The following is a 22,792-nucleotide window of genomic DNA, read 5'->3' as shown; positions in this document are numbered from 1 at the left end:
GCGATTTTTGGTCTCGTGAATCTATAATTTGTTCCCTGGCCAATCGAAGTTTCATAACTTTATAAGTATTTAACTTTACCGTTGTATGGTTAGACTAGAGCGCTGATGTTTGACTGGTTTGCTTTATTTGTATAGCTTCTTGTACCTTTTACTTATACTTTTATAATGGCTAATATTGATAAAACTGAAATTTAACAAAAAGAGACTGGGTTGAGTTTTGTCATTTTAAATTTAAATACAACGAAGATGATCTGTAATGTTGTTTACTGCAAAATCTGTTGTTTAGTACAAATGCACATATTGCCTGGACCATATTAAAATGTTTAATGTTTTTATATTATATTTAAAACGAAAAGAGGCAGGTTTGTGTTTTATATTTCGTTTTGTTATAAATAGGCAAACATTATATGCAGTGAATATAATCAATACGCGTTGCGTGAACCACATTTGTGTGGCTATAATGTTTAAGATTTCTTTAAATGAAAACAAAAAGAGTTAGTATGGTGTTTTCTAACATATTTCGTTGGCCAAAAATATACACAGAGATAACCGGAGTAGCAGAGCGAGCTGAGAGACGCGCGCTGCGTCCTTTACCCATATATGGATTGGCCAGAAGGTGGGCGGGGTTAGGATTTCCCAAGATTTTCCAAGATGGCGCCACCCATACCCCCAATAAACGGCTTCAAACCCGTTCTTCAGAAAGTCTATGGGTGACGTCACAGATGCTTTGTCCATATTTTTTACAGTCTATGGGGAAATGCTATTAACAGATGACACAGGTCAGGTGAAAATGAAATGACTTTATTTGAGCCATAAAGGGAGCAGAGATGGTCATGTCTTGCAAGGCATTTGTCTTTCTTGTCTTCACTTGCCTTTAAGACAGAACTGGTCTCACGGAGCTTTTCCCCCTAAGGGAAGATGTGGTTACTAGTGCAGTTGTACTATATGATTACAAGACATAAATAGCAGCAGCAAAATTAATTAAGCATTGCTATTGACAAAACTGCTGAAATGGCTTTGTCCTATATAATTATCAAGGAATATAATATATATAACATCTCACCTAATCAAGGCTCTATGATCAGGAACTGCCACCTGCAGAAGACAAAACATGTCTTTTACTAAGTCGTTAGTCATTCAATAGGAGTAAAAACAGTAAAGCATGTTAACCTACCAAGTGTGGCTTGTTAATGGTGAATGTCTCTTGACCATGCATTATCACTCCACCTATTCCTTTAGGGTTTTCCACACACTGGACAGGGGTCTAAATATGCAGTTTTATTTGTTAATGTCATGAGAGCATGTCATGAATAAAGGAAGGCTTTGAAAAACTTAAAACATTTACTCCCGGTTTTGCAGACAAGGCTTAAGTCTAGTCCCAGACTAAAATTCATGTTTGAGTTCGTTTAGCAGCTCTCACTGACATATTTTAAAATATATCAGTGTCATTGTTTTGTCTCAAAATACACAAGTAATGTTTTTTTTTTGTTGTTGTTTTTAATAAAAGCTACTTAAATGCCCTAATTGAACTAAGAACTAATCCTGGCTTAATCTAAGCCCCATCTGTGAAACAAGGACTAAATGTGATGCACTGTGACAAAAACTATTATTTAATTGTGAGTTATTCATTATGGATAACACAATGCCATATCTGTTAGATGCTGTAAGCTCTATAAAAAAATTAATGATTTCAGCCATTTTGAAAATATAAACCATTTCACAGACAGACACTATACTGTCAAAGGACAAATACCTTCATTTCACTCACTGTGGACTGAAGGGGGTGGCAGCATTTCGAACCCTGAAAACAAATGCAAATGAAGCACAGATGATGTAGTCCAGAGTGTGAATTATAAGAAAATTAAGACTTGAAAACCCATGTTGCTCAAGTAATTAGTATTGATATATTTTTCAATGTATCATAATGTGATGGCGATAGCTTGTGCATCGGGCCTTGTGGGTTTCCAACCTTTGTTTTCATAACCAGAACTTAAACCATTACACCACAAGTTTGACATAAAGCATGTTTGATACTGCAGGTGCTATAAAGTAATATTCAAAATATAATATCAATACTGTAATATTAAGAAGACCTCGATTTAAGTGGTCAAAGCAATTTAATGATCTTGATCAGGGGCGCCCAATCCTACTCCTGCCGATCGACTGTCCTGCACAGTTTATCTCCATCCCTAATCAAACACACCTGAAGCAATCAGTTAAGGTCTATAGGATCACTATAAAATGAAAGGCAGGCGTGTTTGATTAGGGTTGGAGATGAACTGTGCAGGACAGTCGATCGGCAGGAGCAGGATTGGACACCCCAGATCTTGATGAACAAGTGTCAATGAAACGATAAAAAAAGCCATAAAATCTAAACACATGACCACACACGCAACATACAGCGGTTTACAAAGACGCAAGGCTAATAGCTAATAGCTAATGCAGCAACAGCCTTATTTATTTCAGTCACATAAATGTTGTCACACAATAAAAGCTTCAGCAATTACTCAATATTATTGAAATCTGCTTCATTGTTAATACTAGAATAAGAACATACTGTAGGTTTGATGGAAATATAAACTATTTCATGAAAAATATTTCTACGTACCATAACAACGGTGTTTTGTGTTCAATAAAAGACAACAAGAAAGTACGCCATCTAACGAAGGTCCTCCAAAGAAAAGATTAACATTAAAAGTCTACGAATAAAAATATGACTATAACAAATTTAAAAATGTAATAATCATTACACCACTTTTTAAATCATACATATATTGTTTACCTATATAATTATACATGATTATTATTCCTGGATATAATAATTAGGAGCCACAAACTTTTATTGAAACTAATATTGTCTAAAAGTGTAACAACACATTTATTGCATGCCTATTACAGGCATTCTAAATAAACAACCATGAAAGCTGATCAAGCAAAAAGTTTAATTGAAATAAACTTATCTGTGACCCGTATTCTGTGTCGATCACTTCCAGTCAGTCCAACCACAGTTTGCTGCTGTTTTATGTCTTTTCTTCTTGAACTCAATGAGGAAAGAGGCTTCAGTCCTTTAGTTCAGTGGTTCCCAATCCTGGTCCTGGGGACCCACGGCTCTGCACAGTTTGTATATCTCCCTCATTTAACACACCTGATTCAGATCATCATCTCGTTAGGAAAGAGCTCTATGAACTAAACTGGGTGTGTCAGATAAAGGAGACATATAAAATGTGCAGAGCTGTGGGTCCCCAGGACCAGGATTGGGAACCACTGCTTTAGTTGGTCTTCAAGGGTCTTCTGAAGGTTCTTCCATTATGTTTGGTCTCAAGATCACTGTGACAAATGTGAACATTGTAAATAATTAGTAATCGACTGGTCCATGAAATGCGTCTGTGGTGGTTATCTAGCTGTAAATGAAACTTACAAGCCTGCAAAAAAAAAAACCACGATGCTCAGCACTAATGAGCAAAACCAAAAACAACCAAACACCACACCCACTGTGAATGACCAAGCAAACAACATCTGAACATTTCCATCTCTGATTAGTTAACATTAACATTTAATGCGCCGATGATCGCCTTTAACAACAACTGCATGATTAACTGAAGGTTTATTACAATGATTTCATTTAAACAGCTAAGCCAGGGTTGCCCAATCCTGTTTCTGGAGATCTACCCTTCAGGGTTCAGATCCAACCCTGATCCAACAAACCTGTCACGTTTAAATCAAGAAACATAAACGAGGACTCAAATGCAGATGAAAAAAAGGTAAGATTTTAATTAACAAACCAAACAAAAGTACAAAGAATAAACAAAACTCCCACGTGGGGGAAACACTAGAACAAATACTAAACAGGTTTAAACACTAAGAACAAAACACAAGAACATAAGACAACGTAACAGCACAAGACTACAGACACAAGGAGACTAAATAGGGGAGCAAACAAAGGAGGGTAACGAACACAACAGGTGGGACAAATTAACCAATAACTAGATAACAAGATGGGAGGGGCTAGACAATGGACACGAGCACATGGCTCAAAACAACAAAACACCCAAGTGCAAAACAAGACAGGACAAGCTTGTGACATAACCCCCTCCTAAAGGAGCGGCTACCAGACGCTCCACTAGGACAGGAGGGACGGACCAAGGCGGGACGGGAGGGACGGACCAGGGCGGGACTGGAGGGACAGACCAGGGCGGGACGGGAGGGACAGACCAGGGCGGGACGGGAGGGACAGACCAGGGCGGGACGGGAGGGACAGACCAGGGCGGGACGGGAGGGACAGACCAGGGCGGGACGGGAGGGACAGACCAGGGCGGGACGGGAGGGACAGACCAGGGCGGGACGGGAGGGACAGACCAGGGTAGAGACAGTCCAACGGACAGCCAGGGCGGAGACGACAGTCCAACGGGCGGCCAGGGCGGAGACGACAGTTCATCGGGTGGCCTGGACAGAGGAGACGACCCCTCGGGCGGCCAGGGCGGCGGCGACCCCTCGGGCGGTGTAACTGGCACCAACGGCTCAGGCACTGGAACTGGCACCAACGGCTCAGGCACTGGAACTGGCACCAACGGCTCCGGCTCTGGAACTGGCACCAACGGCTCCGGCTCTGGAACTGGCACCAACGGCTCAGGCACTGAAACTGGCACCAACGGCTCAGGCACTGGAACTGGCACCAACGGCTCAGGCACTGGAACTGGCACCAACGGCTCCGGCTCTGGAACTGGCACCAACGGCTCCGGCTCTGGAACTGGCACCAACGGCTCCGGCTCTGGAACTGGAACTGGCACCAACGGCTCAGGCACTGGAACTGGCACCAACGGCTCAGGCACTGGAACTGGCACCAACGGCTCCGGCTCTGGAACTGGAACTGGCACCAACGGCTCCGGCTCTGGAACTGGCACCAACGGCTCCGGCTCTGGAACTGGAACTGGCACCAACGGCTCAGGCACTGGAACTGGCACCACCGGCTCAGGAACAGACACGGGCTCCGGCTCAGGAACAGGCACGGGCTCCGGCACCTCCGGCTCAGGAACAGGCACGGGCTCCGGCTCAGGAACAGGCACGGGCTCCGGCACCACCGGCTCAGGAACAGGCACGGGCTCCGGCACCTCCGGCTCAGGAACAGGCACGGGCGCGGGCTCCGGCACCACCGGCTCAGGAACAGGCGCGGGCTCCGGCTCAGGAACAGACGCGGGCTCCGGCTCAGGAACAGACGCGGGCTCCGGCTCGGAAACAGACGCTGGCTCCGGCTCGGAAACAGACACCACCGGCTCGGGAACAGACACCACCGGCTCAGGAACATACACCGCCGGCTCAGGAACAGACACCACAGGCTCAGGGACTGGAACAGACACCACCGGCTCAAGTGTGTGCGTAGCCCACACACACCACATGGCTGTGGCCATAATGGCCAGTGTCGCGGTCACTGAAGGCTCAGGAACAGACGCCACCGGCTCAGGAACAGACACCACCGGCCCAGAAATATACACCACCGGCTCAGGAACAGACACCACCGGCTCTGGAACAGACACCACCGACTCAGGGACTGGAACAGACACCACCGGCTCAGGCACAGGCACCGGCTGTACGGCCATCTTGTCCAGGGACACCGGCTCAGCAGGCATGACGTGAACAGTCTCTGGCTGGGCAGACGTGACGTGAACAATCTCTGGCTGGGCAGGCGTGATATGAACCTTCCCGGGAACCTCCAGGATCTTAAACAGCGTCGAAAAATAATCCAACAACGTTTCAGCAGGCGTTCTGTCAGGGGACACAGACTCAGTGGCAGCCATCTTACCCGGTGACACAGACTCGGCAGACGTGACGTGAACAGTCTCTGACTGGGCAAACGCGATGTGAATAGTCTCTGGCTGGACGTGAACAGTTGCAGAGGAAGCCTTTCTTCTCCTCCTGCGTTTTGGAGTCCCCGAACTCTGGACCACCGGCACCGAGATCACTGGGACCATCGGCGCTGGAACCACCGGCGTTGGAACCATCGGCACTGGAACCACGGGAACAGGCGAAGAAAGACGCTCGGGGCTGAACCTCGCCGGTCCATGGTCAGAGAATGACCAAACTGGAAAATGCTGTCGGTGCTCACCTCTAGTATCTCCTCCCCTACGTCCTCCACGAGTTCCCCTAAATTTGACCAGCCGTGTTCCTCTAAAAGTCTCTCTGTCCCATGTGGTAGGAGAAAGCCCGCGAGAATCCATACTGCTGAGTCCTCAAATGGCTGTTACGTTCTGTCACGTTTAAATCAAGAAACATAAACGAGGACTCAAATGCAGATGAAAAAAAGGTAAGATTTTAATTAACAAACCAAACAAAAGTACAAAGAATAAACAAAACTCCCACGTGGGGGAAAACACTAGAACAAATACTAAACAGGTTTAAACACTAAGAACAAAACACAAGAACATAAGACAACGTAACAGCACAAGACTACAGACACAAGGAGACTAAATAGGGGAGCAAACAAAGGAGGGTAACGAACACAACAGGTGGGACAAATTAACCAATAACTAGATAACAAGATGGGAGGGGCTAGACAATGGACACGAGCACATGGCTCAAAACAACAAAACACCCAAGTGCAAAACAAGACAGGACAAGCTTGTGACAAAACCTGTCTGTAATGATCCAGTGCTCCTGAAGAACTCAATTATCTGCTTTAGTTGTGTTTGATCTGGGTTGGAGCTGAACATTGCAGGAAGGTAGATCTCCAGGAACAGGATTTGGCACCCCTGAGCTACGCCCATTTTCAACAGTCAAACATCACATTTCCAACAGAGAAGTCCCCTAATCTTCATGAGCAGTACCATGGGATGACCACAGAGTCAGGACCTTGGTTCAACGTCTCATCCGAAGGACGATGCTTCTTACAGTATTGTGTCCCAGTCACTTTACTTGGACGTTAGGACACACACAGACCACAGGGTTTTCCCATCCAGGCACTGACCAGGCTCAACCCTGCTTAGCTTCAGTGGGCAACCAGTCTTGGGCTATGTGGTGATATGGCTAAAAAATACATAGGAGAAAATGTCCACTCAGGAATTCTGTCCTGATTCTGCCCCAATACTCAGAGCTGCTGAGTCAAGCCATAAAGGATTTGACTATGAACATGTTTACAAACCATTTTTGCCTTGTTTTAATGTATTTGTTAATGTCTAATGCAATAAATTCAGCTATAATGCCTTTTTTTAATCTATTGATATAAATAATGATACTGGTAATTCTCTGATATGTTCTTACAAATTTCATATAATATGTCCAAACTAAATTTCTCATAAATATTTTTATGACTTAAGAAAAAGAGAAGTTGTGGAACAACAGGAGAGTGAAAACATAATTTTTTTAATCAACTAACAAAACAATCTAAACCATTCAAATGCTTCAATGCAACAGTAAAACAAAAAACACAGAGATACATTACAGACAGCAGAAGATGACTAGATAACACACTACACCAGTAGTAGGCCTACTGGTTCATTTCAGAAGTGGTTTTATATTGCACTGTCCAGTTTATTTGCAAAGAATAAGGTGCTGATTTTTTTAAAGTGCCGCTGTTTAGCACTGGAATGTCTCTGGGTATTCAAGATATGTCGTCTATTTCATTTTTTTCAGTTTGTAGATTCCCATGTAATGCCTTTTCAGGTTTTTATGCTGATGTATTTCCTATTGAAACTGTAAATTGAGGCTGAACATATAAGGGCTTGTCCCTTTTTAACTAGTAGCCTTTGCTTTTGTCACAGCCATGAGCCATGATTTTCTACATGCTATTGCTGTTAGTTAGCAGGTTGTACACTATTTAGCCAAAAATATGTGGTCCTCCCTTTTCTAATAAGGGCTTAGTTATTGCACTAATTTCTACGATGACGATCAATGCAGCACACAATGACATACTAGAGAATTATATGCTATTAGATAGTTTAAAATGTAAATCGTGTTTGGGTCCTCTTTATATAAAGTGTCTTTAACTACTATACTAACATTTGATGCAATGCACTTGCACTGAAGATACTTGTTTTTACATTGTACTTATATTTAAAAAATACCTGCCTGTAATTGTAAAATAATAACACTGTTGACCCTTCCCAACTTAACACACCCTTATACAGATAACCAAACCTGTCCCTAACCTTACCTGTATCCCACCTCAACAACAGCACAAGTGTTTTGCAATACAACAGGGACACAATAATACATAGCATTTTATCTTTTTAAAAGTGTGTTTTATTGGGAAAAATAACGTTTTATTTAGGAAAGAAGTGTACACCCCTGCACTGCGGACATCAATATGTTTTGTTCAATTTTCAAGAAGAGAAAAACTTAATTTAAAATTTGTTGAAGTGCCGTTGTTCAAAATTCAAACAAATACTGCCTTCATATATTCCCTCATTTCCAATTGTACTTGTTTCTTACCTGTGAAATATTTTGTTTCAACACTATTGAACATGAATAACCAAAGCCGGTCCCAGGTATCAATCTCATCCTGATCTTATTCCATATTAACTTCATAATGTTCATAATGTTAACTATTAAATAATGCTGAAAGCAGTTAACCAGGGGTTTGCATTGTGTGAAAAGCCCTTCATGCGTTTACTCCCCTGATCATCCTCATGATACAGTTGACATCAGGTGCACATTAATCCAATTTCTGGCCTCAATCTTCTTCCATGTTGATTACAATGCTTTCATCATCAATATCTGGCTGAGGTTGGAGATGGATGGAGTATAACACATCATCATACACAATCTGACAAAGCGCTTTCCAGATGCACTGTATGTAGTGACCTAGAATATGTCATGTCCCCTCCTGAATTGAAGGAACTGAAAATCAGTCACAATTAAACATCCAATATTCAAGTACACAAAACAGTCCAATGCGCACAGAAATAAAGGGCAATAGTGAGTACACTACAAAATACAGGACACCAAGAATCAGAGAGAGAGAGAGAGATGCTAACACTCCTCATTAACACACTTTACCCGACTCTAAACAGGGATGCTAGTACATTCATTTATAAGCCTTGGGAAATCCATAACTAGCTGCAAGGATGACAATAAACAGGCCTAGCGCTTACAGAGCACTTGAGAATACAGTTTGCTTACATGAGATCATCAAAAAATGAGACACTTTACATTAAAGGGTTATCAGTCCTATCTACCCTTGTGAAAAAAGTAGCATACTTTTTCATCATTCAGTTGATTGGACATGATTTGGAAAGGAACACACCTGTCTATATAAGGTCCCACAGTTAACAGTGCATGGCAGAGCACAAACCATGCCATGAAGTCCAAAGAATTGTCTGTAGACTTCCAAGACAGGATTGTATTGAGAAATTTCTGCACCATTGAAGGTCCCAATGAGCACAGTGGCCTCCATCATCCATAAAGAAGAACTTTGGAACCACCAGGACTCTTCCTAGAGCTGGCCGTCCGGCCAAACCGAGCGATCGGGGGAGCCGAAACCCAGTGGTGACTCTGACAGAGCTCAAGCGTTTCTATGTGGAAAGAGGAGAACCTTCCAGAAGAACAACCATCTCTGCAGCACTCCACCAATCAGGCCTGTATGGTAGAGTGGCCAGACGGAAGCCACTCCTCAGTAAAAGGCATATGACAGCGCACCTGGAGTTTGCCAAAAGGCACCTGAATGACTCTCAGATCATGAGAAACAAAATTCTCTGGTTTGATGAAACAAAGATTGAACTCTTTGGCCTGAACGGCAAGCGTCATGTCTGGAGGAAACCAGGCACCGCTCATCACCTGGCCTATTCACCTTATTTTTAACGGAAATACGGACGCAGCCAGTTGACGGTATTTTGTGCGAGACTTCCGGTCAGGCACTTCCGGTCACTGGCGCGCTGATCACTTTTCACCATATCGGTTAATTAAACAAGTGTTCCTAACAACTAACTCATCGTCATGGCTTCGGGGAAGACCGGGATTGTTTGTGCAGTTAGAGGTTGTCATAAACTGATACAAAAGAAAGGTTTACTTGGAGCAGGAGTGTTTTAATCATCGAAATCATTTACATTTTAATCAGGCGCCCTACGACCAGAGACACACTGGCTGCGTGGCGTTTCTGTTGCGTGGCGTTTTACATGTCTTTGCACACCAGAAACGTGTCTGACGCGGCACTGCTAGGTGACATATGATAAGCCTCATTCATTGGTGATTATATTCGACATAATGGGGAGAGAGTTGTGGAAGGCCTTTAATGTTAAACATATATATAGCAGCAAAGACAACGTTTGCAGTATTGACGGCAAAACAGGCTACAGAATATTTCGTTCTGTATTGACAGGTGCAATATTAGAAAATCGATTTTTTTTCATTGCATTTATATCTGCATTTGTCAAAACCTAAAATTTCAAACATCAAAATGTAATTTATTAATATGTATTCATGTAAAATTAAATACAAAGATCTTTTCCTATTCTATTTTGTCTGGAAACGCTTCCAAAACGCTTGCGTGTCGCGTGAAAAATAGGCGTCGATTCTATTTATAGCATGCACGCGTTTTCCGCGCCTGTGAGACGCGCATGTCACGCAGGCAGTGTGCACGTTCTAACCTGTTAACATGGGAGCCGAAATAAAAACGGACACGCAGTGTGTCGCCGGCCTGAGGAATCCCTTCGCCTGTGGTTAAAAGCTTTACATTTGAAGAAACCATCGAAACGACCGTATGTTTGTTCTTTTCATTTCGTGAGCACCTATAGAAGACCACCCGATACCAGAAAAGTGGCTGGGCTATGAAGTCTCAATAAAAACCATGATAAAAACTCCAAGGAGAAACAAAATCATTATAGTAACCCCTGTATAAAATCTAGTGATCATGGCATAATGGCATGATCATGGCATTTATTTTGTATGATTTACAACTATTTATAGCCATCTACTTATTGCTATCCATCCTATGCTTTGGTTGCATTCTTATGGCATTATTAACACATTTGACATGACAAAATACCTCCATATTAGTCCAGCGTTGGCTCGACTATGTTTAGGGCGGGGCTGAAGGAGCCGGTGAAGTTTTGGCACTCTGCCAGCTAGATGCATGAGTGTTTTCAACCAGGTCCGGTACCCTAACTGAGTGAGGCGGGGCTTTAGTTCTTTGTAGTATTCATCTGCTACGGCATGTGTAACATTTTTCTATCAACTCTGCATAATCCTTCGCGATCGATATGTTATTTAGCCCAGGGAAGCGAGGAAACGGAAGTGCCGCACAAAAACCGGATATTGGACCCATGTTTACTTCCGCGTTCGAAAATAAGGTGGATAGACCCCTTCAATGTTTGTAAACATCGAACGCCTAGGTTGGGTGCGCGCGCAGCATGGGGTCAGAAAATGGTGCGGCTAATAGACCGGCATATTGTGTCAAGGGTATGCACTGTCTTTGCCATCACAGGAACGGGAACAGAACCATAATAAACTTGTTTTAGCTAATGGCGATTGTCTGCCTGATACGAGTCCTGCACGGGTTCGGACGGGTGACCTGCAAATTTTGCTCAAACGAGTGAAAAATATCCAACTGTGTCGGGTCGGACACGGGGGAAATACGGGTCTAAACACGGGTTTAAAACTATCACATGCAAACGTAAAAATATATTCATATTTTTAGGAACACGTCTACAAAAATATGCCTGTATTTCAAGTTGATAAAATAATTTAAAATCCACATCAGTTTATTGGCCCACGCGCCACGCCCTCCCAGGATCTTTCACTTTTAAAATTTCATCACTGCGCGTGCGATCTGCTTGCAGTCGTCGAGATGGATGCTGAGGAGTTAAAGAGAAGAATAGCTAGTGGAGATTGTAAAGTTGTCGACAGTCATCAAAAATCAAGTCCAGTGTGTGGGAGAAATTTGGAGTTATCTGAAGAAAATTATTGTGAAATGCTTGCTGCATTTTCGTGTTGGATAGCCGTAAATGTGGATCTTCATCGCCAAGGAACCACGCAGATATGTGGTAACAAACCAAGCAGCTCTGTCGAACAGTAATTTTTTAAATTTAACACTGTTAAGTATGTGTATTTTTTTATATAATAAACGGGCAGACAGGGACAATGCTACGATCAAAGATGTTCGTGTTTGTAGTGTTATTGTGTTATTGACAGTTAACGTTATTGTGACAACAACGGTATAAGTTAGTTAAGCTGGTAAGTAAACAAATGTTTTCTGTAAACTGTAGACTGGTTTAATAGTTAGGTGAAGTTCGATATCTGGCATTAATTGTGACCTGTGTCATGCTAGCCTACTTAGCAGATAACGTTAGCAGTATCTATCTGAACCATAGACTGTAAAAAAAATAGATCTGAACAGATATCGTCTATTTTTTTTTTTAAACGGATGAGATCCTGCAGGAATCCTAAAAAACTTGACTCCACAACCGGTGTGATTTTAACAGTCCACGACGCAACAAGTAGGCATTTTTTTCTTGACGAGAAATTCTCTGGTTAACACACAATTCAATGGGATGGAATGAACTTTCTGACCCCGACATGCGCACTGCGAACTTAGAATTTTCCTGTGACGTCAACCGTGAAGGGGTCTATACCATCCCTACAGTGAAGCATGGTGGTGGCAGCATCATGCTGTGGCGATGTTTTACTGCAGCATGAACTGGGAGACTAGTCAGGATCGAGGGAAAGATGAATGCAGCAATGTACAGAGACATCCTTGATGAAAACCTGCTCCAGAGCGCTCTGGACCTCATGGGGCGACGGCCAACAGGACAACGACCCTAAGCACACAGCCTAGATAACTAAGACTATGGGACAACTCTGTGAATGTCTTTGAGTGGCCCAGCCAGAGCCCAGATTTGAACCCGACTGAACATCTGTGGAAAGATCTGAGTATGGCTGTGCCCAATGCTCCCCATCCAACCTGATAGAGCTTGAGAGGTTCTGCAAAGAAGAATGGGAGAAACTGCCCAAAAATAGGTGTGCCAAGCTTGTAGCATCATACTCAAAGAGACTTGAGGCTGTAATTGGTGCCAAAGGCTGAGAATACTTATGTACATGTGATTTTTTTTAATGAATTGAATAAATTTGTAAAGATTTCAAACAGACTTCTTTCACGTTGTCATTATGGGGTGTTGTTTGCAGAATTTTGAGGAAAATAATGAATTTAATCAATTTTGGAATAAGGCTGTAAAATAACAAAATGTAAAAAAAAAAAAAAAAAAAAAAGTAAAGCACTGTGAATACTTTTCGGATGCACTGTAGACCTCCTGAAAGTCAAATGTGGACACTTTTCAATTCTGTGGGAAATGCTATTAACAGATGACACAGGTCAGGTGAAAATGAAATGACTTTATTTGAGCCATAAAGGGAGCACAGATGGTCATGTCTTGCAAGGCATTTGTCTTTCTTGTCTTCACTTGCCTTTAAGACAGAACTGGTCTCACGGAGCTTTTCCCCCTAAGGGAAGATGTGGTTACTAGTGCAGTTGTACTATATGATTACAAGACATAAATAGCAGCAGCAAAATTAATTAAGCATTGCTATTGAGAAAACTGCTGAAATGGCTTTGTCCTATATAATTATCAAGGAATATAATATATATAACATCTCACCTAATCAAGGCTCTATGATCAGGAACTGCCACCTGCAGAAGACAAAACATGTCTTTTACTAAGTCGTTAGTCATTCAATAGGAGTAAAAACAGTAAAGCATGTTAACCTACCAAGTGTGGCTTGTTAATGGTGAATGTCTCTTGACCATGCATTATCACTCCACTTATTCCTTTAGGGTTTTCCACACACTGGACAGGGGTCTAAATATGCAGTATTATTTGTTAATGTCATGAGAGCATGTCATGAATAAAGGAAGGCTTTGAAAAACTTAAAACATTTACTCCCGGTTTTGCAGACAAGGCTTAAGTCTAGTCCCAGACTAAAATGCATGTTTGAGTTCGTTTAACTTAAAGCAGCTCGCATGCACTGACATATTTTAAAATATGTCAGTGCCATTGTTTTGTCTCAAAATACACAAGTAATGGTTTTTTTTTTTTTTTTTAAAGGAACACTCCGACTTTTTGGGACTTTAGCTTATTCACAGTATCCCCCAGAGTTAGATAAGTCCATACATACCTTTTTCATTTCTGTGCGTTCTGTAAGTGATTAATTGACGCACCCACCACTAGCCTAGCTTAGCACAAAGTCTGGATGCAAATGGATAAGGTAGCATACTAATCCCAATAAGTGACAAAATAATGCAAACATTTTCCTATTTACATGTTGTGATCTGTATAGTCACAGCGTGTACAAATAACAAGGCTATATGTGACAGAGACCATTTTTAATCGTATAAATACTGGGAACTATATTCTCACTAGGCGTAGGAGCACAGCTACTTGGGCGGAGTGGCTACTTGGGCGGAGTGATTAGCGCAGCACACGAGACGCCCTGTTGATGGTTCCGTAAACAAAACAAACGTGACTAACTAGCTAGTAGCGAACGTGACTCGTGATCATGGCTGACTTTGAGGAATTGTCAGAGGAATTTTACTGGGTATCAAAGCAAGATCCAGAACCATATAGTTTTGAGCCAGAATACACAGACGAGGAGTTACAAACTTTGGAAGCTGTAAGACAAGATACAGCGAACACCCATGATGGTAAACTATAAATGTACTATCTAGTAATTGCTGACTCTATTACTCCAACTCTGAGCGAACTCTCTGCTCCTCACCACAGGGCGTCTCGTGTGCTGCGCTAATCACTCCGCCCAAGTAGCTGTGCTCCTACGCCTAGTGAGAATATAGTTCCCAGTATTTATACGATTAAAAATGGTCTCTGTCTCATATAGCCTTGTTATTTGTACACGCTGTGACTATACAGATCACAACATGTAAATAGGAAAATGTTTGCATTATTTTGTCACTTATTGGGATTAGTATGCTACCTTATCCATTTACATCCAGTCTTTGTGCTAAGCTAGGCTAGCGGTGGGTGCGTCAAATAACATTTACAGAACACACAGAAATGAAAAAGGTATGTATGGACTTATCTAACTCTGGGGGATACTGTGAATAAGCTAAAGTCCCAAAAAGTCGGAGTGTTCCTTTAAATAATAGCTACTTAAATGGCCTAATTGAACTAAGAACTAATCCTGGCTTAATCTAAGCCCCATCTGTGAAACAAGGACTAAATGTGATGCACTGTGACAAAAAATATTATTTAATTGTGAGTTATTCATTATGGATAACACAATGCCATATCTGTTAGATGCTGTAAGCTCTATAATAAAATTAATGATTTCAGCCATTTTGAAAATACAAACCATTTCACAGACAGACACTATACTGTCAAAGGACAAATACCTTCATTTGACTCACTGTGGACTGAAGGGGGTGGCAGCATTTCGAACCCTGAAAACAAATGCAAATGAAGCACAGATGATGTAGTCCAGAGTGTGAATTATAAGAAAATTAAGACTTGAAAACCCATGTTGCTCAAGTAATTAGTATTGTAATATTTTTCAATGTATCATAATGTGATGGCGATAGCTTGTGCATCGGGCCTTGTGGGTTTCCAACCTTTGTTTTCATAACCAGAACTTAAACCATTCCACCACAAGTTTGACATAAAGCATGTTTGATACTGCAGGTGCTATAAAGTAATATTCAAAATATAATATCAATATTGTAATATTAAGAAGGCCTCGGTTTAAGTGGTCAAAGCAGTTTAGGGTGGGAGATGAACTGTGCAGGACAGTCGATCGGCAGGAGCAGGATTGGACACCCCTGATCTTGATGAACAAGTGTCAATAAAACGATAAAAAAAGTCATCAAAAAATACAACTAAATAATAAAGGCAGAAATTGTTTTGCTAGTTTATAGAATCTAAACACATAACCACACAAGCAACATACAACAGTTTACAAAGACGCAAGGCTAATAGCTATAGCTAATGCAGCAACAGCCCAGTCACATTGTCACACAATAAAAGCTTCAGTAATTACTCAATATTATCGATATCTGCTTCATTGTTAATACCAGAATAAGAACATAGGTTTGATGTAAATATAAACTATTTCATGAAAAATATTTCTACGTACCATAACAGCGGCGTTTTGTGTTCAACAAAGGACATCAAGAAAGTGCGCAGTCTAACGTCTAAAAGTCCTCCAAAGAAAAGATTAAAAATAAAAGTCTATACGAATAAAAATATATGACTATGTAATGTAAAAATATAGTAGTCATTACACCCCTTTTTAAATGATACATATATCGTTTACCTATATAATTATATATGACTATTTATTCCTGGATATAATAATTAGGAGCCACAAACTTTTATTGAAACTAATATTGTCTAAAAGTGTAAAAACACATTTATTGCATGCCTATTACAGGCATTCTAAATAAACAACCATGAAAGCTGATCAAGCAAAAAGTTTAATTGAAATAAACTTATCTGTGACCCGTATTCTGTGTCGATCACTTCCAGTCAGTCCAACCACAGTTTGCTGCTGTTTTATGTCTTTTCTTCTTGAACTCAATGAGTAAAGAGGCTTCAATCCTTTAGTTGGTCTTCAAGGGTCTTCTGAAGGTTCTTCCATTATGTTTGGTCTCAAGATCACCGTGACAAATGTGAACATTGTAAATAATTAGTAATCGACTGGTCCATGAAATGCATCTGTGGTGGTTATCTAGCTGTAAATGAAACTATTAGAAGCCTGCAAAAAAAACAGGATGCACTGCACTAATGAGCAAAACCAAAACCAACCACACACCACACCCACTGTGAATGACCAAGCAAACAACATCTGAACATTTCCATCTCTGATTAGTTCCTATTAAATAACATTTAATACGCCGATGATCGCCTTATAACAACAACTGCATGATTAACTGAAGGTTTATTACAACAATGATTTCATTTAAACAGCTAAGCCAGGGTTGCCCAATCCTGTTCCTGGAGATCTACCCTTCAGGGTTCAGATCCAACCCTGATCCAACAAACCTGTCTGTAATGATCCAGTGCTCCTGAAGAACTCAATTATCTGCTTTAGTTGTGTTTGATCTGGGTTGGAGCTGAACATTGCAGGAAGGTAGATCTCCAGGAACAGGAATTGGCACCCCTGAGCTACGCCCATTTTCAACAGTCAAACATCACATTTCCAACAGAGAAGTCCCCTAATCTTCATGAGCAGTACCATGGGATGACCACAGAGTCAGGACCTTGGTTCAACGTCTCATCCGAAGGACGATGCTTCTTACAGTATAGTGTCCCAGTCACTTTACTTGGACGTTAGGACACACACAGACCACAGGGTTTTCCCATCCAGGCACTGACCAGGCTCAGCCCTGCTTAGCTTCAGTGGGCAACCAGTCTTGGGCTATGTGGTGATATGGCTAATAAATACATAGGAGAAAATGTCCACTCAGGAATTCTGTCCTGATTCTGCACCAATACTCAGAGCTGCTGAGTCAAGCCATAAAGGATTTGACTATGAACATGTTTACAAACCATTTTTGCCTTGTTTTAATGTAATATGTTAATTTCTAATGCAATAAATTCAGCTATAATGCTTGCAACCGCGTATGTGGTTTCAAGACATAGCTGTATGTCACAATACCAGCATACGGTCTTGCTACACACTCAAAATTAGGGACTTTCCCTAATTAGGGATATTCCCTGACCAACGAAATACATATTTTACTGCATAATTTTTGAGCAAAGACTATTAAATGAGCCAAGACTCTTAAAATAAGATTTAAAGATTTTTTATTTTTTGTTTGTTTCTTTTTATTTTAAAAGATAGAAATATATATTTTTTTAATCTATTGATATAAATAATGATACTGGTAATTCTCTGATATGTTCTTACAAATTTCATATAATATGTCCAAACTAAATTTCTCATAAATATTTTTATGACTTAAGAAAAAGAGAAGTTGTGGAACAACAGGAGAGTGAAAACATAATTTTTTTAATCAACTAACAAAACAATCTAAACCATTCAAATGCTTCAATGCAACAGTAAAACAAAAAACACAGAGATACATTACAGACAGCAGAAGATGACTAGATAACACACTACACCAGTAGTAGGCCTACTGGTTCATTTCAGAAGTGGCGTCTCATCATCACGTGCACATTTATCACGTTTGCTGCCACGAGGAGGAGTAATGACTTCATGCAAAGATTGTTTTCTACCATTTAGTGGTGCTGATGCATTTGAAGTAATGCATGCTTGCACTGTTTTTTTTTTTTTTCATATTGCACTGTCCAGTTTATTTGCAAAGAATAAGGTGCTGATTTTTTTATGGTGCCGCTGTTTAGCACTGGAATGTCTCTGGGGATTCAAGATATGTCTTTTTTTTTTTTTTTTTGTTCAGTATAAAGATTCCCATGTTATGGCTTTTCAGTTTTTTTCCCTGTGCTGACGAATTTCCTATTGAAACTGTAAATTGAGGCTGAACATATAAGGGCTTGTCCCTTTTTAACTAGCCTTTGCTTTTGTCACAGCCATGAGCCATGATTTGCTACATGCTATTGCTGTTAGTTAGCAGGTTGTACACTATTTAGCCAAAAATATGTGGTCCTCCCTTTCTAATTAATAGTCTCATCAGACATCAATATGTTTTAGTTATATTAAGCTAAAGAGTTTGAATTCAAGAGTTCAACAAAACAACAGAATCTACACGTGTACACACACGTTGTTCAAAATTCAAACAAATACTGCCTTCATATATATATATTCCTTTATTTACAATTGTACATAAAAGTGCCTGTGAAATATTTTGTTTCAACACTACTGAACATGGATTAGCAAAGTCATGTTAGTTTTCCAATGATGCGGGACTTCATAACCTTTTACTCCCCTGATCATCCTCATGATACAGTTGACATCAGGTGCACATTAATCCAATTTCTGGCCTTAATCTTCTTCCATGTCGATTACAATGCCTTCATCATCAATATCTGGCTGAGGTTGGAGATTGATGGAGTATAACACATCATCATACACAATCTGCCCACAAAGGCCTCTCTGGTTCTCCACGCACTGCACTGAAAGCTGAAAATGTGTAATTATTTGTAATGAATCTTAAATCATTTAGAGAAATTGTTATCCATGCTCTCTCCTCATTACCTTTACAGTAGGTTCAATTACTATATTAGCTTCTTCAAATGTGTCTTCAGAAATCCCTTCTTGGCTGTCCCCATATCGGAAAGAACCCTTAAAATAAAAAAACAACAGAACTGAAAATTTCACAACATTTCACAAAATTTGAGCAAATACAAATTAATTTTAATTAAACTTTTGAGTTGGCTATAAGTGTTCTGCAACCTCTAACTATAATAACAGAACAAATAACAGTGATCTAATAATAGTACATGTATAACTAACAATAGGTGTTATTTACTAAATCCAAATGAGTTTGTATTATCAAAACTGACTTCAGGGTGAACTGTTTTCTTAGTGTCACACCCTATAATACATCCAACAATGATTTAAATATGTTTCTTTAACTTAACTAAGAAATGAAATTGATTAAACAAAGTTATAAAACACATTAGTCTTTACAAGGTCAGAAGATACTGTGCTCGTAAGTGTAAACTCTCTGCGTACACATGTTGTAAATGCTTACTGTCAGATGAGTTATAGATTTAAGCTAATTATTCTAGCTTTAAACATTACAACTGAAATTGGGTGATGACAGTAATGTTTTTCCTTGATTCACATACCATGGCTTCAGTGACGGAGATGTCGAAGAACCATCTAAAACTCGCTGAACAGGTGTGTTTGGATCTCAAAAATGGGTGTATCCGTCTTTACCTCTTTATAATTCACATCTATTCTACTTTTACTAATCTGTGATTGTAATCTCTCTAAAGATTGGAAGTCTTCCTTGTTTCCGGGTCAACTCATTCATGTGTGAAATGGCGCCAAAATTGTAAAAGACGTGGATCTTGTCCTTGCGTGCTTACGTCATGTCCGCTAGATTATGCTACTTACTTCTTCAAGCATATATTTCATGTATAGATCTTGTAGGGCTTTCTTGGTGTAGCTAGTGAGATCTGACATATTGTGAGAATTTTTTTCAAAAATTGCATTGCCACTACGGCAGAAAGGTGGGCATTTGACGGTACTGCCCCAGTGTTATGATTTTAGCACATTTTTGCAATTTTTTCCTAGCCGTATACGTCATCGCACATTGATGAAGCATAACATACATTGAAAACCTCTGCATGTTATGCTTTATTGTGAAGTAACATGCAATTTTAAGTTTCAACCACAGATGTCGATAGAGAGCTTGAAGTGTTTGTACATGTTTGTCTTTCTACATGTGGCAATGTGTAATTTGAAGATTGTCTTCTCAATTCATACACTGCTTCCAATGAATATTCAGCATGCTAAACAAACCACTTTGAGTTTTGCATTACCTTTTAAGCCCTCGTAGACTTTGGTTAACCTTGTAGAGCTTGACTTCATGTTCAAAGCACCCGTAATCTTCATTGCAGAGATCAGCAGTATATTGGAGTGGTGTCATTGCCAAAAAGATGCACAAGTAATCCAATACAAAAATTAAAATAGTACAATAAAACATAAAGCAAATAAAAAACAAAAAACAAAAAAACAACAATTTGTGTTTCCTGTGTCACTGCCTAGAAAATACTTACATATTTCAGTTATATCCCAACCCAATGATCTGGAAGCAAAGAGGACTCCTCCCAAAGATTCAGTATTTCATTGGTATGAACTTGCTCCAACAAGTCAACAATTTCCTTTAGAAAGTTATAAGAACCAAGAAATTGCACAACATCAAATGTCCTAGTCATTATGACTCCACTTATGTTTTTTTTTGTTTTTTGGTCAAACTCCCTCTATTCATAATTTTGTAAGACAGAACAACTTCCTAAGCAACAAACAAGCACAAAAATGTAACATTTCCCGTTTTAGAAAGCTATTATGGGAATGGCGTATTTGGGAATTTTTTACCATGATGAAACTGCCTTCCCATGAAAATGTTTACAGCTGTCACTGATTCACAATGATGTGGCAAAACTACAAATGGCCGTACCATGCTAACCAATTATATCAAATAATCAAAATAATCAAATAATTTATCAAATAAATAACCAATTATTTATCCATACACATCATGTATTTATTTATTTTTAAATCATGTGTCCTTGTCATCTCTAATCAAAATTATTTCCCCTCCCTCCTACAGTGGCATCTCTACTCTGATGATGTGTTTACTGCCGCAAGGGCGGGACAACCTGTCACTCACATGAAATCAACCAATAGCAAACCACAACCATCCAATCCATACCCGATGAAAAAAAATCGAGTCCCGCCCTACATTTTCTTGTTCAAGAATGACGGATATACACCACAATATGAAAAAAAAAAGACTATCGCAACTTCCGTTTCATACCACCTTTAAGTGTATATTTTAAAATAAACTGTAATTGCACCAAATATAATATTAATGAAATAAAATACCACTTAAGTGTACTTTAAAGAAGTACACTTATTTCGATGTGTTGAATAACATACTAAGACACATGTAAAATACTTGATTATAATTGAACTGTAGTGTGTTATTCAATACTACATTTAAAGTTAATGGGCCCTATTTTAACGATCTGAAACGTTGTATCAAATGCGAAACGCAAGTAACTTTGTGGGCGGATCTCGGGCACAAATCTAAAATGGGTTGGTCTGTAGTTACATTATTCATAGGTGTGGTTTGGGCGTAACGTGAAATAAACCAATCAGAGCATCATCTCACATTCCCTTTAAGAGCAGGTGCGCTTGTTCCATGGCGGATTGCTATTATAACGGCGGATTTTCCAGGCGCACGCCAGGAGCGGTTCACAGCCGAGGAGACCGACGTTCTCGTCAGGGCCGTAAAAGACAGAGAAGTGACATTGTATGAGGATGGGAGAAACCCACCGAAATAAGCTTCGGTTAAACAGGCGTATAATAATTTGGGTAAATGTGTAAGCTAGATTTATGCCTATTTTTTCACTTCTTCATGGACACCACAATGATTTCCCTCATGTGGAATATTTTTCCTTGTAATTATGTATGGTTTGCAAAAATGGCAACTGCTGCGTCTGTGTGTAGATGAGAGAAGCAAAGTGCATGTGCCCTTAAAATAGCATCTGAACGCGCCACTGACTTTAGACTAGGTTTTTCCTGGTCTGTGGCGGAATTGTTTTCTGGAACTGCAAAATAGCACCAGGGAACATTTGCGCCAGAACACGCCTCCTCTTTTCGCTGAACTGCCCCCGGGAGCGCAAGTTCATTCCGTAATTTACCAACGTCCGTCTGTCGAGGGACAAGTCCGCTGTGCGTCGGGTGCAAAATAGGAATGATACATGCGTATGGTGTAAGATAGGGCCCAATGTATGTTAAATGCTCTAAATTGCAACTTTATCATTATGTGTAATTACAAATATTTTTAAATACATGACATACAAGTTTCAATAGAAATTACATTGAAGTATATTTTAGTTAGTGTTTGAACTGCCACAAAAGACTGCCTGCTCTCCGGCCTACTGACCTTATGCTTAAACAAAACAGACAGGATTTAAACTTTGTTGACTGGAGACCCAAATTTGGTTAGTCTCCGATCAGGTTCATATGTAAATTGCGCATGCTTATTTTGTCCATTAAAGAAAGATCTAACAAAAACCATAGATGGATTAAAACACCAGGCATAAACGGGTGTATGTCTGCCTCATCTACTTTTGATCCGATCGACCAAACGCATCTTGGAACAGAGTTGCCATATTAGTAGGGAGGTTAAGCCCAAAAAATAGGC

General features: G+C 40.2%; 2 long non-coding RNA genes across 2 annotated transcripts; both read right to left on the bottom strand.

Moving 5' to 3' along the window:
* Nucleotides 1-13,295: 13,295 nt before the first annotated feature.
* On the bottom strand, nucleotides 13,296-16,668 carry LOC308705508. The gene is made up of 4 exons (XR_014031927.1): nucleotides 15,326-16,668; nucleotides 13,689-13,778; nucleotides 13,578-13,609; nucleotides 13,296-13,422 (listed from the first exon to the last, which is right to left on the bottom strand). It is a non-coding gene; the product is annotated as an uncharacterized lncRNA (long non-coding RNA).
* Nucleotides 16,669-18,346: 1,678 nt separating this feature from the next.
* LOC308705676 lies at nucleotides 18,347-21,538 on the bottom strand. The gene is made up of 3 exons (XR_014031950.1): nucleotides 20,400-21,538; nucleotides 19,105-19,191; nucleotides 18,347-19,029 (listed from the first exon to the last, which is right to left on the bottom strand). It is a non-coding gene; the product is annotated as an uncharacterized lncRNA (long non-coding RNA).
* Between the last annotated feature and the right edge of the window lie 1,254 nt (nucleotides 21,539-22,792).

Source organism: Scardinius erythrophthalmus (genome assembly GCF_964197995.2).
Source record: "Scardinius erythrophthalmus genome assembly, chromosome: 17".
Lineage (NCBI taxonomy): Eukaryota > Metazoa > Chordata > Actinopteri > Cypriniformes > Leuciscidae > Scardinius > Scardinius erythrophthalmus.
This window is presented reverse-complemented; position numbering and strand designations above follow the sequence as displayed.